The 16,415-nt window shown below is 43.5% G+C and overlaps 1 protein-coding gene across 7 annotated transcripts in view; it reads left to right on the forward strand.

Moving 5' to 3' along the window:
- The window catches only part of LOC129866085 (chloride channel protein 2-like), a 249,482-nt gene that overhangs the window by 108,400 nt on the left and 124,667 nt on the right, over positions 1-16,415 (forward strand). The gene's annotated exons all lie outside the window — the stretch shown is intronic.

A 16,415-nucleotide genomic window follows, 5' to 3' on the forward strand; every position in this document is an offset into this window, starting at 1 on the left:
GTTGTCTTCCTCTCAAATCAAATCAAACCAAAATCAAATCAAATTTTATTAGTCACATGCGCCGAATACAACAGATGTAGACCTTACAGTGAAATACTTACTTACGAGCCCCTAACCAACAGTGCAGTTTCAAAAAATACGGATAAGAATAAGAGATAAAAGTAACAAGTAATTAAAGAACCTCAGTAAAAAATAACAAAATACAGTTGAAGTCGGAAGTTTACATACACCTTAGCCTCATACACCTCATTACGGCGTACGCCTGTCACCATCGTTACGTGCACCTGCGTGTCGTAAGACTCACCTGGACTCCATCAATTCCCTGATTATCTTCCCTACATACAGTTGAAATTGGAAGTTTCATACACCTTAGCTAAAAACGTTTGAACTCAGTTTTTCACAATTGCTGACATTTAATCCTAGTTAAAATTCCCTGTCTTAGGTCAGTTAGGATCACCACTTTATTGTAAGAATGTGAAATGTCAGAATAATAGTAGAGAGAATGATTTATTTCAGCTTTTATTTCTTTCATCACATTCCTAGTGGGTCAGAAGTTTACATACACTCAATTAGTATTTGGTAGCGTTGCCTTTAAATTGTTTAACTTGGGTCAAACGTTTTGGGTAGCCTTCCACAAGCTTCCCACAATAAGTTGGGTGAATGTTGGCCCATTCCTCCTGACTGAGCTGGTGTAACTGAATCAGGTTTGTACGCCTCCTTGCTCGCACACGCTTTTTCAGTTCTGGCCACAAATTTTCTATAGGATTGACGTCAGGGCTTTGTGATGGCCACTCCAATACCTTGCCTTTGTTGTCCTTAAGCCATTTTGCCACAACTTTGGAAGTTTGCTTGGGGTCAATGTCTATTTGGAAGACCCATTTCCGACCAAGCTTTAACTTCCTGACTGATGTTTTGAGATGTTGCTTCAATATATCCACATAATTTTCCTACCTCATGATGCCATCTATTTCGTGAAGTGCACCAGTCCCTCCTGCAGCAAAGCACCCCCACAACATGATGCTACCACCCCTGTGCTTCATGGTTGGGATGGTGTTCTTCGGCTTGCAAGCTTCCCTCTTTTTCCTCCAATCATAACGATGGTCACTATGACCAAACAGATATGTTTATTTCATTACCAGAGGACATTTTTCCAAAAAGTACGCTCTTTGTCCCCATGTGCAGTTGCAAACCGTAGTCTGACATTTTTATGGCGGTTTTGGAACAGTGGCTTCTTCCTTGCTGAGCGGCCTTTCAGGTTATATCGATATAGGACTTGTTTTACTGTGGATATAGATACTTTTGTAACTGTTTCCTCCAGCATCTTCACAAGGTCCTTTGCTGTTGTTCTGGGATTGATTTGCATTTTTCGCACCAAAGTACGTTAATCTCTAGGAGACAGAACGTGTCTCCTTCCTGAGCGGTATGACAGCTGCGTGGTCCCATGGTGTTTATACTTGCGTACTATTGTTTGTACAGATGATCGTGGTACCTTCAGGCATTTGTAAATTGCTCCCAAGGATGAACCAGACTTGTGGAGGTCTACACTTTTTTTCTGAAGTCTTGGCTGATTTCTTTTGATTTTCACATGATGTCAAGCAAAGAGGCACTGAGTTTGAAGGTAGGCCTTGAAATACATCCACAGGTACACCTCCAATTGACTCAAATGATGTCAATTAACCTATCAGAACCTTCTAAAGCCATGACATCATTTTCTGGGATTTTCCAAGCTGTTTAAAGGCACAGTCAATTTAGTATATGTAAACTTCTGATCCACTGGAATAGTGATACAGTGAATTATAAGTGAAATAATCTGTCTGTAAACAATTGTTGTAAAAATTACTTGTGTCATGCACAAAATAGATGTCCTAACCGACTTGCTAAAACTATAGTTTGTTAACATGAAATTTGTGGAGTGAAATGTATGTACATTTCCGACTTCAACTGTATACAGGGTGGTGCCGGTAGTCAATGTGCAGGGGCACCGGTTAGTTGAGGTAGTATGTAAATGTAGGTAGATTTAATTAAAGTGACTATGCATAGATGACATCAGAGAGTGGCAGTGGTGTGGAGAAGGGCGGATGCAAATAATCAGGGTAGCCATTTGATTAGATGTTCAGGAGTCTTATGGCTTGGGGGTAGAAGATGTTTAGAAGCCTCTTGGACCTAGACTTGACGCACCGCTACCGCTTGCTGTGCGGTAGCAGAGAGAACAGTCTATGACTAGGGTGGCTGGAGTCTTTGACAATTTTTGGGGCCTTCCTCTGACAGGCCTGGCATAGAGGTCCTGGATTGCAGGAAGCTTGGCCCCAGTGATGTACTGGGCCGTTCACACTACCCTCTGTAGTGCCATGCGGTTGGAGGCTGAGCAGTTGCCATACCAGGCAGTGATGCCACCAGTCAGGGTGCTCTCGAAGGTGCAGCTGTAGAACCTTTTGAGGATCTGAGGACCCAAATCTTTTCAGTCTCCTGAGGGGGAATAGGTTTTGTCATGCCCGCTTAACGACTGTTATGGTGGGCTTGGACCATGTTAGATTGTTGGTGATGTGGACGCTCTCAACCTGCTCCACTGCAGCCTCGTCGATGGGAATGGGGGCATGCTCGGTCCTCTTTTTCCTGTTGTCCACAATAATCTCCTTTGTCTTGATCACGTTGAGGGAAAGGTTGTTGTCCTGGCACCACACGGCCAGGTCTCTGACCTCCTCCCTGTAGGCTGTCTCGTTGTTGTCTGTGATCAGGCCTACCACTGTTGTGTCATTGTCAAATTTAATGATGGTGTTGGAGTCGTGCCTGGCAGAGCAGTCATGAGTGAACATGGAGTACAGGAGGGGGCTGAGCACGCACCCCTGAGGGGCCCTTGTGTTGAGGATCAGCGTGGCGGATGTGTTGTTACCTAGCCTTACCACCTGGGGGCAGCCCATCAGGAAGTCCTGACGGGCCGTCAATGAATAGCATTCTCACATAGGTGTTCCTTTTGTCCAGGTGGGAAAGGGCAGTGTGGACTGCAATAGAGACTGCATCATCTGTGGATCTGTTGGGATGGTATGCAAATTGGAGTGGGTCTAGGGTTTCTGGGATGATGCAGGCTTCCATGTCTTCTCCCTAGACCTCCTCAATGTCCACCTCTTGAACATCACACTCTGAGGCCTCATCTTCTCAATCACTTTCCAACCTTGTTGAGGATGGTTCGTTGTCAGGCTCAAAAAGCCTAATTTGCCCAGATGGCCATCAATTTTTCAACCCTTGTATTGGTCAGCCTTTTGCGTGCTTTGGTGTGTGTGTTCCCAAACAAGGACCAGTTTCACTCTGATGCAGCTGATGTTGGTGGGATTTGGAGGATGATGGAGGCAACAGGGGAAGGAGCCTCAGATCCACAAAGTCCCTTCCACCAGGTGGCTGATGAGATATGTTGGCACGACTGCCATATTGCATCTCCATCCCAAAGCCCTTGCTTGGAAGTGTACTTCGCCAGACTGCCAACCAGGCCAAGGTGGTGAGACACAATAGTGATGACACCATAGGCCTTGTTGATCTCTGCACCAGGCAGGATGCTCTTGCCAGCATACTTGGGGTCCAACATGTACGCTGCAGTGTGTATGGGCTTCAGGCAGAAGTCTTAATGCTTTTGATGTATTTCAGAACTGCAGTTTCCTCTGCTTGGAGCAACAGTGAAGTGGGCAGGGCAGTACGGATTTCTTCTCTTACATCTGCAAGCAGAGTCTGAACATCAGACAGGGTGGCATTGTCTCCCTCAATCCGTGCAATGGCTACTGCTATAGGTTTCAGGAATTTCAGGCTGCTTACCACTCACTCCCAAAATACATCATCCAGGAGGATCCTCATGATGGGTCTGTTCATATCGGCAGACTGTGATATGGCCATTTCTTGGAGAGACTCCTTCCCCTCCAGGAGACAGTCAAACATGATGACAACACCACTCCAACAGGTGTTGCTGGGCAGCTTCAATGTGGTGCTTTTATTCTTCTCACTTTGCTTGGTGAGGTAGATTGCTACTATAACTTGACCCTTCACATACCTAACCCTTTCCTTGGCTCTCTTGTAGAGTGTATCCATTGTTTTCAGTGTCATGATGTCCTTAAGCAGCATATTCAATGCATGAGCAGCACAGCCAATGGGTGTGATGTGAGGGTAGGACTCCTCCACTTTAGACCAAGCAGCCTTCATGCTCGGAGCATTTTCTGTCACAAGTGCAAATACCTTCTGTGGTCCAAGGTCATTGATGACTGCCTTCAGCTCATCTGCAATGTAGAGACCGATGTGTATGTTGTCCCTTGTGTCTGTGCTCTTGTAGAATACTGGTTGAGGGGTGGAGGTGATGTAGTTAATTATTCCTTGCACACGAACATTCGATCACCCATCTGAGATGATTGCAATGAAGTCTGCTTTCTCTATGATTTGCTTGACCGTCACTTGAACTCTGTTGACCTCTGCATCCAGCAAATGAGTAGATAAAGCATATCTGGTTTGAGGGTTGTATGCTGGATGAAGAACATTCAGAAATCTCTTCCAATACACATTGCCTGTCAGCATCAGAGGTGAACCAGTTGCATACACAGCTCAAGCAAGACATTCATCAGCATTTCTCTGACTACGTTCCTCCAATGAGTCAAAACAAATTCTGATTCCAGGAGGACAATGAGATGTTGCTATCGATAAGGTATCTGATTCATAATTTTCACCTCGAATAGAAGTAGAGGTTGCTTATTGTGAGCGCTGAGCGAACTTTATGCACTTGGCCAGATGATTCTGCATCTTTGTTGTGTTCTTCACATATCATTTGGCACAGTATTTGCAAATGTACACAGCTTTTCCTTCTACATTAACTGCAGTGAAATGTCTCCATCACATCAGGCATTTTCTTGAAAGATTATTAAAAAAATTATAAATATATATACATAATTCCATGTACAGATTAATGGTTAAGCAGTTGGATTAAAAAACTTATTTGTAAGATAACTGTTTTAAAATGAAACATGTATGGAAACAGGTGAATTAACACTCTTCAGTTAGCAGGCTCAAGCAAGCTAAAATCCACATGGTAGCAAAAACTAACTAGCAGAAATTGTTAAGAAGTTAGAAATGATTTAAACACACTTTGCTGTAGACACCCAGTATTGTAATCAAAATGTACCATGTAGTCCTTGGCTTAGACAGTGTAGTAGTGTGGGCTCAATAGCATCTCATTAGTGTGCAAGATCTTGAGATTCAGCTGTACATGTGATGGAAGAATGCACTGTCCATGCAGAGGGTTGCAATTCAATTGATTGGGGATAGTTTAACCAAAATATGCCACAAGACCTATAATTGCCATATGTGTATCCCACAAAAAAGGTTCACTGTTATAAGCTAACGTTTTTGATGAATTTAAGCAAAATTCTTCAAATTCCCAGGCTTAACGTCCCATGGGAAATTTCTGGGAATTTACCGGAAAGATCCGACTGTTTGCAACCCTAATTGTTTCCAACAAAAGACAACTGGAGACTATTGGAAGAAGGGATTTGAGGAAAGAGTTTTGGAGTGCTTTTGCAGTCAGTGTATGAATGTCCATGTGTGTTTGCATGTACACTTGAGGGTGGGTGTGTGTGTGTGTGTGTGTGTGTGTGTGTGTGTGTGTGTGTGTGTGTGTGTGTGTGTGTGTGTGTGTGTGTGTGTGTGTGTGTGTGTGTGTGTGTGTGTGTGTGTGTGTGTGTGTGTGTGTGTGTGTGTGTGTGTGTGTGTGTGTGTGTGTGTGTGTGTGTGTGTGTGTGTGTGTGTGGCACCAAATTCTGTGTACTGTTGATGGTGATAATAGTGATTATGCTTGTGTTTGGGTGACTGAAAGGGGCATCTCCATTGTGTACAAGGACACTCTTTGTACTGGGACACAAAACAAGACGCCACAACAGTCTAAATGCTACAGGGGTGTTTAACCGGGGGTCCGCGGAGGTACTGCAGGGGGTCTAGAAAGAAACTACACTACCAGTAAAACGTTTGGACACACCTATTCATTCAAGGATTTTTCTTTATTTTACTATTTTCTACATTGTAGAATAATAGTGAAAACATCAAAACTATGGAATAACACATATGGAATCATGTAACCAAAAAAAGTGTTCAACAAATCAAAATATTTTTGGAGATTCTTCAAAGTAGCCACCCTTTGCCTTGATGACAGCTTTGCACACTGTGTTTTGGTTAACTTTCTAGCTAATAGGCTATGTTAGAGTTTACACTTCCTCTTCCAATGATAATGTGGGGAATTCAAAATGATGAAAAACTATCTACCAAATATATTCATCCCTGGGTCCCTGGTCAAGAAAAGGTTGAAGACCCCTGTAGGGCTGGGCGATATATCAAATTAATTTGAATGTATGTTTTAGTGCGAATTTCGAAATGCCTGTATCGCCAGAATCGAGGTTTATTTATTCCGTTTTTATGAGAGTTTGTCTGCTTGTTCTCATGTTGTCTTTTTGGTCGGTTTCCTTCGCTCCTTTTGTGCTGGGTGCACCTTCCCACTCATACACTTAAGTCCCTCCCCTTGCTGACATTTACAACAACGAACAAGAAAGACCACTTCTTCCTCTCTGACAAGTAGTTTAAACTTGCTATTTGCATTTGAGGTTTGGTCCAACAGAATGGGTCAGATGAACACTGAAAGACATTGAGACATTATTTTACTGTAATAGAGGACTTAACCTTTGTAACCATAACCTTTTTGTGTATCAACTCCCAGAATGTACAGAGAGCAGACCCTACTACACTGAGAGTATCAATGACAGTTTCTGTCAGATGCAGCATTTTATCCACAGACTTATGTGTCAACTGTCTAGTCTGTGTTTTATAAATGTGCAATGAGCATAAAAATATGCATTTATATAATTAATTGGCTTCTCAATCTGAGAAAAAAGCTTATTCTTATCCAGGTAGGCCACTTTATTTCAACATCTAAGTAAAGTGGACAGGCCAGTATATTGTTGAACCAGTTGGAGACAGACAGGGTGTGTGCAGAGCAGTTCAACAGTTCTACCTTGTTAGCTAGCTAATGGATCCAAGTTGGCTAGACTTGAATATAAAGATTAGCTGGGTATTCACTTGCACGTGAGCTTGTGCTTGAAATTGTTTGAGACCTGTGTTAATTTTCTATAATGCCTGCTACAAGAAGTTGGTCATTATTAGTGGGGATGTGCCTTGTGAATGGTTCTGGTAAATTTGTTTACAAAAAGGCAATTTTCATAGACTGCCATGAAAACTAGATCAGTGATTGTTGCAACAAAAGCAGGTTTAACTATTTTGAAAAGATAATGACATCATTAGTGAGTGAGTCTTATGGTTGTGGAAGACTTATATTTAGCCTTTGTACAGTATAATTTCACAAGCACTGAATTCATTAGCTTATTGCTGACTGTTTTGAAATGCAGTGTATTGATCTTGAAATGTGCAACAAAGCTTGTTTAGAGAAAACATTTAAAAAATGGAGATATACACTGAGTGTACAAAACATTATGAACTAATCTTTCCATGACATAGACTGACCAGGTGAATCCAGGTGAAAGATATGATCCCTTACTGATGTCACCTGTTAAATCCACTTCAATCAGTGTAGATGAAGGTGAGGAGATTAAAGAAGGATTTTTAAGCCTTGAGACAATAGAGACATTGTGTATGTGTGCCATTTAGAAGGTGAATGGGCAAGACAAAAAATGTAAGTGCCTTTGAACAGGGTATTGTAGTAGGTGCCAGGCGCACCAGTTTGTGTCAAGAACTGCAACGCTGCTGGGGTTTTCACGCTCTACAGTTTCCCGTGTGTATCAAGAATGGTCAATCACCCAAAGGACATCCATCCCACTTGACACAACTGTGGGAAGCATTGGAGTCAACATGGGCCAGCATCCCTGTGGAATGCTTTCGACACCGTGTAGAGTCCATGCCCCAACGAATTGAGGCTGTTCTGAGGGCAAAAGGGGTTCAACTCAATATTAGGACGGTGTTCTTAATGTTTTGTGCACTCAGTGTATACTGTGAATGAGTCATAAGTTAGAAAAAATGTAGATCTGATTTTTAGGCCATATCGCCCAGCCATAGACCCCTGCTACAAGGGATTAGGTGTCACATGTTACATTTGTTCCAGGTGATACATCTGTGACATTCAAATACAGTACATGCCTTTGGACAATCAGGTGTGTCTTGTGCATGTTAATGAGCTCAGGACTAATAGAGCAGGACAGTTGACATGGAACATTTGTTTACACTACACACATTACCAAAACAGCAGAAAACTCTCATTTGTGTATGTCAGAGTTCAGTCCCATATCCCAGCTCATTACATGTGAATGGAGGGCCCTCTACTGTTAATACCTGCTCATTGCAATTTGTTTCCCTGCTCACTTCTGCAGCTGTGTGTGTGTGTGTGTGTGTGTGTGTGTGTGTGTGTGTGTGTGTGTGTGTGTGTGTGTGTGTGTGTGTGTGTGTGTGTGTGTGTGTGTGTGTGTGTGTGTGTGTGTGTGTGTGTGTGTGTGTGTGTGTGTACAGTAATTATTTGTGACAATCTCTCTTTCTTCTTGTGTGAGGCTGAACATCTGAAATACTGCAAGAGAAGTTGAGGGAGGTGTGTGTGTGCATGTGTGCATTGCGTGCTTGCTTCTCAGCTCCTATCTCAGTGATTAGTTCCCGGTGTTGTGGCTGCATAGTGTTGACTCAGCCATAGCTATCTCTCAGCCTCCCTTCAACCTCACACCCCTCTGGTTTGATCGGGGACACGATGCAACTGATGAATTCTTCATTCCCAGTTAACACCAGATATCTTCCATGTAGACTCTGTCTTTTCTCCTGGAATGACAATAACGGAACACACACACACACACACACACACACACACACACACACACACACACACACACACACACACACACACACACACACACACACACACACACACACACACACACACACACACACACACACACACAGCTCTGTTCTGTGATGGAGATAGGTGGTTTGTTCTGTCATTGTGTGTTCCTGTCACACAAACACTCCACTCTAGCGCGACAAAAGACACCTCTGCCTAGCTCGGCAGAATCTCTGTTTTCACTCGCGTTCTCACAAGAACCCATACACGCACATACACTTTCTTTCTAGGATACACACACTCTCTCTTCCTCACACACACACACACACACACACACACACACACACACACACACACACACACACACACACACACACACACACACACACACACACACACACACATACATACACACACACATACATACACACACAGATATAGATGTGGCTCATTGATTTCCTCCTGGTAAATGAAGCTGAATGTTGTAGCAGTGTCTCCCCCCTCATCACACTGATCCAGCCTAGTGCTCCTGGGAGGCGTGTGTGTGTTGATGAGCTGCAGTGATAGGCCTCTGTCTATACGACAGCTCTATACTACAGATAGGTAATTACACAAACCTAGGCTATCTAGAGAAGAACGTTTGGTAATGACGTTTGCAGAACAATGCAGCATGGATCATCTCTTCAAATGAGCACTATTTAAAGAGCACACTGAACACCAGTCAATCAGATGTTACTTCTACATGGCACATTTTACAAGTACATTCTATCGCAAAGGGAGTCTTGCTATAATAAATGATAACTGTAGTGGAAGGGTTGCTATTGCATAGATATCCCAGCAGGTGGCAGAGTTGAACTATTGAACCAGAGAATAAGAGCAGGAGGATGGAGAGAGGCACTCATGGTTGAAAAAGAGAAACGGAGGGAGAGGCTGAAATATACAGGCGGGTTCTGTGTTACGTTGCGTTACGAGCGATACAGGATGAAATCTCAACCACAGAGGTTTGGTTACGGTCGCTAGGTTTGGTTACGGTCGCTATTCTCTGGGTTTCTTTTGACATTATTAGGATAATTTGATAGTTTGATTTTGTCTTATTTGACTGTTTTACTAATAAAAAGTTCACAACAGATTTAATTACGTTAATTATTTTAGGACATTTTGGAGATGTAATGAAAAGCGACAAGTTTGAGGCCATCCACTCCAGACTGAGGTTAAGAGAGGGAGATATTTCAATAGTGGTTACACAAGTATGTTCTGTGCACACTTTGTGTGTGCGTGTGTGTGTGAAATATTCAGAGAAGAGTCCACTGGACTAACCTTCACAACACACACACACGGAGAGTCAGAAACTTTCACTCTCTTTCACACACACACACACACACACACACACACACACACACACACACACACACACACACACACACACACACACACACACACACACACACACACACACACACACACACACACACACACACACACACAGGCAGATATTTTCCTGGTGGAACAGTCGGGATCCCATGCTGGGGGGTTTGGAAGGAGGGGGTCACAGGGATCTGTCTGTAGCCCAGTGTGTGTGTGGGGGGTGTGTGTATGTGTGTGTGTGTGTGGGGGGGCAGATGACAGGCCTCAGGGTGCTGTCACTCACTCCTGCTGCTATTGATGTAACATGTCCCCAAGAGGGTACATCATGCTACGACACACACACACACACCATCTGCAGCTGTTTTTCTCAGAGGAATGACACTGTGACAGTCTCTTTCCCACTGTTCTGTCTTTCTCTACACATCTCCATCTCTCCTCTCCCCCCTCTCTCAATTGAAATTCAAGGGGCTTTATTGGCATGGGAAACATACAGTACCAGTCAAAAGTTTGGACACACCTACTCATTTCAGGGTTTTTCTTTATTTTGACTATTTTCTACATTGTATCAGTTGTGTTGTGACAGTTGTGTTGTGACAAGGTAAGGGGGTATACAGAAGTTCGCCCCATTTGGTAAAAGTTTAAGTCCATGTTATGGCAAGAACAGCTCATATAAGCTAAGAGAAACGACAGTCCATCATTACTTTAAGACATGAATGTCAATCAATGCGGAACATTTCAAGAACTTTGAAAGTTTCTTCAAGTGAAGTCGCAAAAACCATCAAGCGCTATGATGAAACTGGCTCTCATGAGGACCGCCACAGGAAACGAAGACCCAGAGTTAGATCTGCTGCAAAGGATAAGTTCATTAGAGTTACCAGCCTCAGAAATTGCAGCTCAAATAAATGCTTCACAGAGTTCTAGTAACAGACACATCTCAACATCAACTGTTCAGAGGAGACTGCGTGAATCAGGCCTACATTGTCGAATTGCTGCCACGAAACCACTACTAAAGGTCCCCAATAAGAAGAGACTTGCTTGGGCCAAGAATCACAAGCAATGAACATCAGACAGGTGGAAATCTGTCCTTTGGTCAGATTAGTCCAGATTTTGGATTTTTGGTTCCAAGCGCCGTGTCTTTGTGAGATGCCGAGTAGGTGAATAGATTATCTCCGCATGTGTAGTTCCCACCGTGAAGCATGGAGGAGGAGGTGTGATGGTGTGGGGCTGGTGACACTGTCACTGATTTATTTAGAATTCAAGGCACACTTAAACAGCATGGTTACCACACCATTCTGCAGTGATATACCATCCCATCTGGTTTGCACTTAGTGGGACTATCATACATTTTTCAACAGAACAATGGCCCAACACAACTCCAGGCTGTGTAAGGGCTATTTGGCCAAGAAGGAGAGTGATGGAGTGCTGCATGAGATGACTTGGCCTCCACAATCATCTCTCCCCCTTTCGCTCTCTCTCCCCCTTTCCCCCTTTCGCTCTCTCTCCCCCTTTCGCTCTCTCTCCCACTTTCGCTCTTGCGCTCTCTCCCCATTTCGCTCTCTCTCTCTCTTCCTCTTTCGCTCTCTCTCTCTCCCCCTTTCGCTCTCGCTCCCCTTTCTCTTTCTCTCTCTCTCTCTCTCTCTCTCTCTCTCTCTCTCTCTCTCTCTCACTTTCGCTCTCTCTGTCTCTCCCACTTTCGCTCTTGCGCTCTCTCCTCCTTTTGCTCTCACTTTCGCTCTCGATCTCTCCCCTTTCGCTCTCTCTCTCCCCTTCTCTCTCTCCCGCTCTCTCTCACTTCTTTCTCTCCCCTGTCTCTCCTCCCCTTCCATCCCCCTTTTCTCTCTCCCCCCTTCTCTCTCGCTCTCCCCCTACTCTCTCACTCTCCTACTCTCTCTCTCCCCCCTTATCTCGCTCTCCCCCTACTCTCTCGCTCTCCCCCTACTCTCTCACTCTCCTCCTACTCTCTCCCCCTACTCTCTCACTCTCCTCCTACTCTCTCGCTCTCCCCCTACTCTCTCACTCTCCTCCTACTCTCTCGCTCTCCCCCTACTATCTCACTCTCCTCCTACTCTCTCACTCTCCCCCTACTCTCTCACTCTCCTCCTACTCTCTCACTCTCCTCCTACTCTCTCGCTCTCCTCCTACTCTCTTGCTCTCCCCCTACTCTCTCACTCTCCTCCTACTCTCTCGCTCTCCCCCCTTGTCTCTCGCTCTCCTACTTTCTCACTCTCCTCCTACTCTCTTGCTCTCCCCCTACTCCCTCTTTCTCTCCCGCCCTTCCTCTTCTCAGTGCTCAGGGGGGTCAGTATGTTATTTAATTGGTTCCAAAAACACACACACACAGGCACACACAATTTTTCCCTGCAACAGGTATGATGTCAGTAGGAGCGTTGCATGGCGCCACACGTCACCATGGATACTAGCTGGCGCCAGCCCTCCATCTCCCCGTCTCTCTGTGGTCATCCATCCATCCCTCCCTCAGTCCCCCCTCTTCTTCCCATCCCTTGCTGCTCTTTATCTGTCCTCTTTTTGTCTCCTCTGGTCCATCTCCTCTGGGTGGTGTGGTGAAAGGCATTCTGGGATAGACTGGCTACTGAAGAGGCTGATGGGGCCTGGCAGGAGATGGACAAATGGGTTGTCATGGGAACAAACAGATGAAATGGCTATGCTGCTGTCACTTGTGGCACCGCCTGCATCACATAGCATTGCCATGCCAACCCCAGATGAACTACGGATGTTTTCTCTCCCATCTCATCAGCCAGAACACAACCTGCCTTTTCCCCTGCCTTTTCCCTGCATTTATTCCACTCTTTCTCTCTTTATTCTCTCACTCTATCTACTCTCTCCTGTTTTCCACTTGGACAACATAATAGTCTTGTGTCCCCTCTGTGATATAGAAATTCAGAGGCAACCAGGTTTTTGGCTAAAATGTCCTGGTACTGGGTAAAGTTAATGATGCCATTGACCTTAACAAGGGCCCCAGGACCAGTGGAAGCAAAACAGGCCCATAACATCAAAGATCCACCACCATATTTTACAGTAGGTATAGGGTTTGTCATGGAATTATTGTAATCAAAAGGAGAGACTTTTAGATTTCTTGAAAACAGTAACACTTTATTATTTAATTGCTGCATTAATGGAGCTGGTTGGTAATCACCCCTGGAGGTGATCACTGAGAACTCAACGAGCGGATTTGAGCCACAGCATTTTATAGCAAAGTCCATCCTCCTGGATGTTCATTACAAACAACAGATGTATGAAATGGGTCACAAAGTTACTAATAATTCACAGCGAACAGTATCTGCTGTAAATACTGTCCTCATTGTGTAGAGACCAGGGTCTGGCCCCCCAACTCTATACTGGAGCCATCTCCCCCTGGTACCCCAGTACAGAAACATTAACTCATGCTATGGAATGCGGTATCACCCAAAGACATCATAAATCTTCTGTCAGTGTTAAATCTCCCAGAGCCCCACTTTCAGTTCACACAGACACAATAAAGTTATAAGAACCCTTTATTCTGTTGCATAAAACAACCATTTGATACAATAACAACATTATAAAATAATCTTGTAATTTTTGTTCTGATATTCCCCCTTTTTGAGAGTCCTCTCAACTTAAAAACCTTAATTCACATGTAGAAAATGCATACATTCTTCATAAACCAAGAAGCATAAAAGCAATAACTAATTGCATGTGTTCCTGCACGTGACCAGCTGCTATAGCACTGGCTCAGCCTCCCAAGAAACTTAGCACTGTCTCCCATTTCATCCTCCAACACTTATTCTAAGCATTCTACCAATTTGTCTGGGGAGGTCATGATACACAGTCACCTGCACGAACCCATGAAGAAATACAAAAGATGCATACAGTTTATATGATTCAAGTGTAACGGTTGTCGTTGGTGGAAGGAGAAGAGGACCAAAGTGCAGTGTGGTACGTATTCATAATCATTTAATAAAGAATGAATACTAAACAAAAACAACAAACCGACAAACGAACAGTTCTGTAAGGTGCAAACAAAAACACTACACAGAAAATAACTACCCACAACCCATAGTGGGAAAACAGGCAAACCTAAGTATGATTCTAAATCAGAGACAACGATTGACACCTGCCTCTGATTGAGAACCATACTAGGCCAAACACATAGAAATATAACGACTAGAACAAAACATAGAAAAACAACATAGAATGCCCACCCCAACTCACGCCCTGACCAAACTAAAATAAAGACATAAAAAAGGAACTAAGGTCAGAACGTGACATCAAGGCTATATCTTCATAGACAGTGAAAATCAAATATGTAATGCATTATGCAGTGCCTGCAACAATGGAGTTGATCAAAATAAGCTTTATTTATCTATCACACTCCAATGGATCAGCATGGTGGAAATAATTATTTCCATCCCAGAAACTAAAATTAGCATATATTAATGGACAAATCCAGGTAGTGACTCCTGGTTTAAGTAAAATGTATTCTGTTGGTGCCTAATGAACATGACCCAAGACAAGCATTATGATTCCACTATTTATAAGGCAATGTCTATAGATCAAATAGATTAGATCAGTTTCACTCTCCAGATCAGAGGTCACCCTCACCATTCACCAGGGAATGGTGAGAATAGTGTCAACATCTTTAGTTCACAACAACAATCAAAACAATCAATCCATAATACAGTAATTGCTTCACTCGTATAGTTATTAACATACTAAACTCAAAAAATCATTCCGTTTCCAAATCATAATCAAAACCCAATTTATTATCCAACCCACATTTACAATGGCTTTGCTCAGTGATTTAAATTGGTCCTATCGCTCAAAGTCAAAAACCCTCAATATAACACACATCAACATTGGCAGAATGTACATTTTATATTAACATACAGTATAATTATCCTATAATTCTAGTATTAACTTTCTTATCATGATTATAAATACAGATCATTATCCTAATGCATTCTTAATCTAAATTACAATAATTTTATGTAGTGTGTAGACCTCTATAATCAACCTGATACCCCAAAATAAACCATTTTAGACAAGTCTAAATCAATTTTGGGCACAGTTGACCAACCCCCCTTCGGGCACCTCTACCACCCATTATGTCTTGTCCATTTGTCAACCAGTATACCAGCAACATAAGAGAAGTTTGGAACAGATCTCTCCCCATGCTCACTCCACGTGGACTCCTGTCACACTCCTGAGAGTGAACAAGCTTAGATTGGATGCTGCACACCGGTTGCCAGCTCGGACTCAGATCTCTCGGTAGAAGGACAGGGCCATATTGAACGCCTTTTCCTCTTTTCTTCAGCCAGATAGAGGGGGTTTTGAGGTACACACACTGTTCGGTCCAATTATCTCTTCCATGCATTAAGACACCGACTGATCTCACCTTTCATGATAACCTCAAGAGAGGACAGATCAGAACAACAGTTTATATCAGGTACCAAGGTAAGACCCGAGTGCAGACTGTGTGAAGTAACAATGTTTATTGTAACAACAAGGGCAGGAAAACAACAGCTCAAGGTAGGCAGGGGTCGATATTGCAGGGCAGGGGCAGGGGTCGATATTACCTTGAGCTGTTGTTTTCCTGCCCTTGTTGTTACAATGGACAAGGTACAGGACGGCAGGCAGGGTCAGGTCAGGCAGAGGTCAGGCGGGCGGGTACAGGGTCAGGACAGGCAAGGGTCAAAAAACCAGGAGGACGAGAAAAGAGAAACTGGAAAAAGCAGGACCTGAGACACAAAACACTGGTAGGCTTGAACAAACAAGACGAACTGGTAACAGACAGACAGAAAACACAGGTATAAATACCCAGGGGATAGTGGGGAAGATGGGCGACACCTGGAGGGGGGTGGAAACAAGCACAAAGACATGTGACACAGATCAGGCCGTGACAGTTTAGTTCAGTTGATTTTTGATTCAGGAAATCCAGACAAGCATTGACTATATGATAAATTATTTCTTTTACCAATTATTCTTAATACCAATGTCTAAACATGTCAAAGAGAGTAACAACCCATTCTATTGAGAGAAAAAAATCTAATTGGCTTATATGAAATCAAATTGTATTTGTTACGCACACATGGTTAGCAGACGTTAATGAGAGTGTAGCGAAATGCTTGTGCTTCTAGTTCCGACAGTGCAGTAATATCTAACAAGTGATCTAGAAATTCCCTAACAACTACCTACCCAATACACACAAATC

Source organism: Salvelinus fontinalis, chromosome 11 (assembly GCF_029448725.1).
Source record: "Salvelinus fontinalis isolate EN_2023a chromosome 11, ASM2944872v1, whole genome shotgun sequence".
Classification (NCBI taxonomy): Eukaryota; Metazoa; Chordata; class Actinopteri; order Salmoniformes; family Salmonidae; genus Salvelinus; species Salvelinus fontinalis.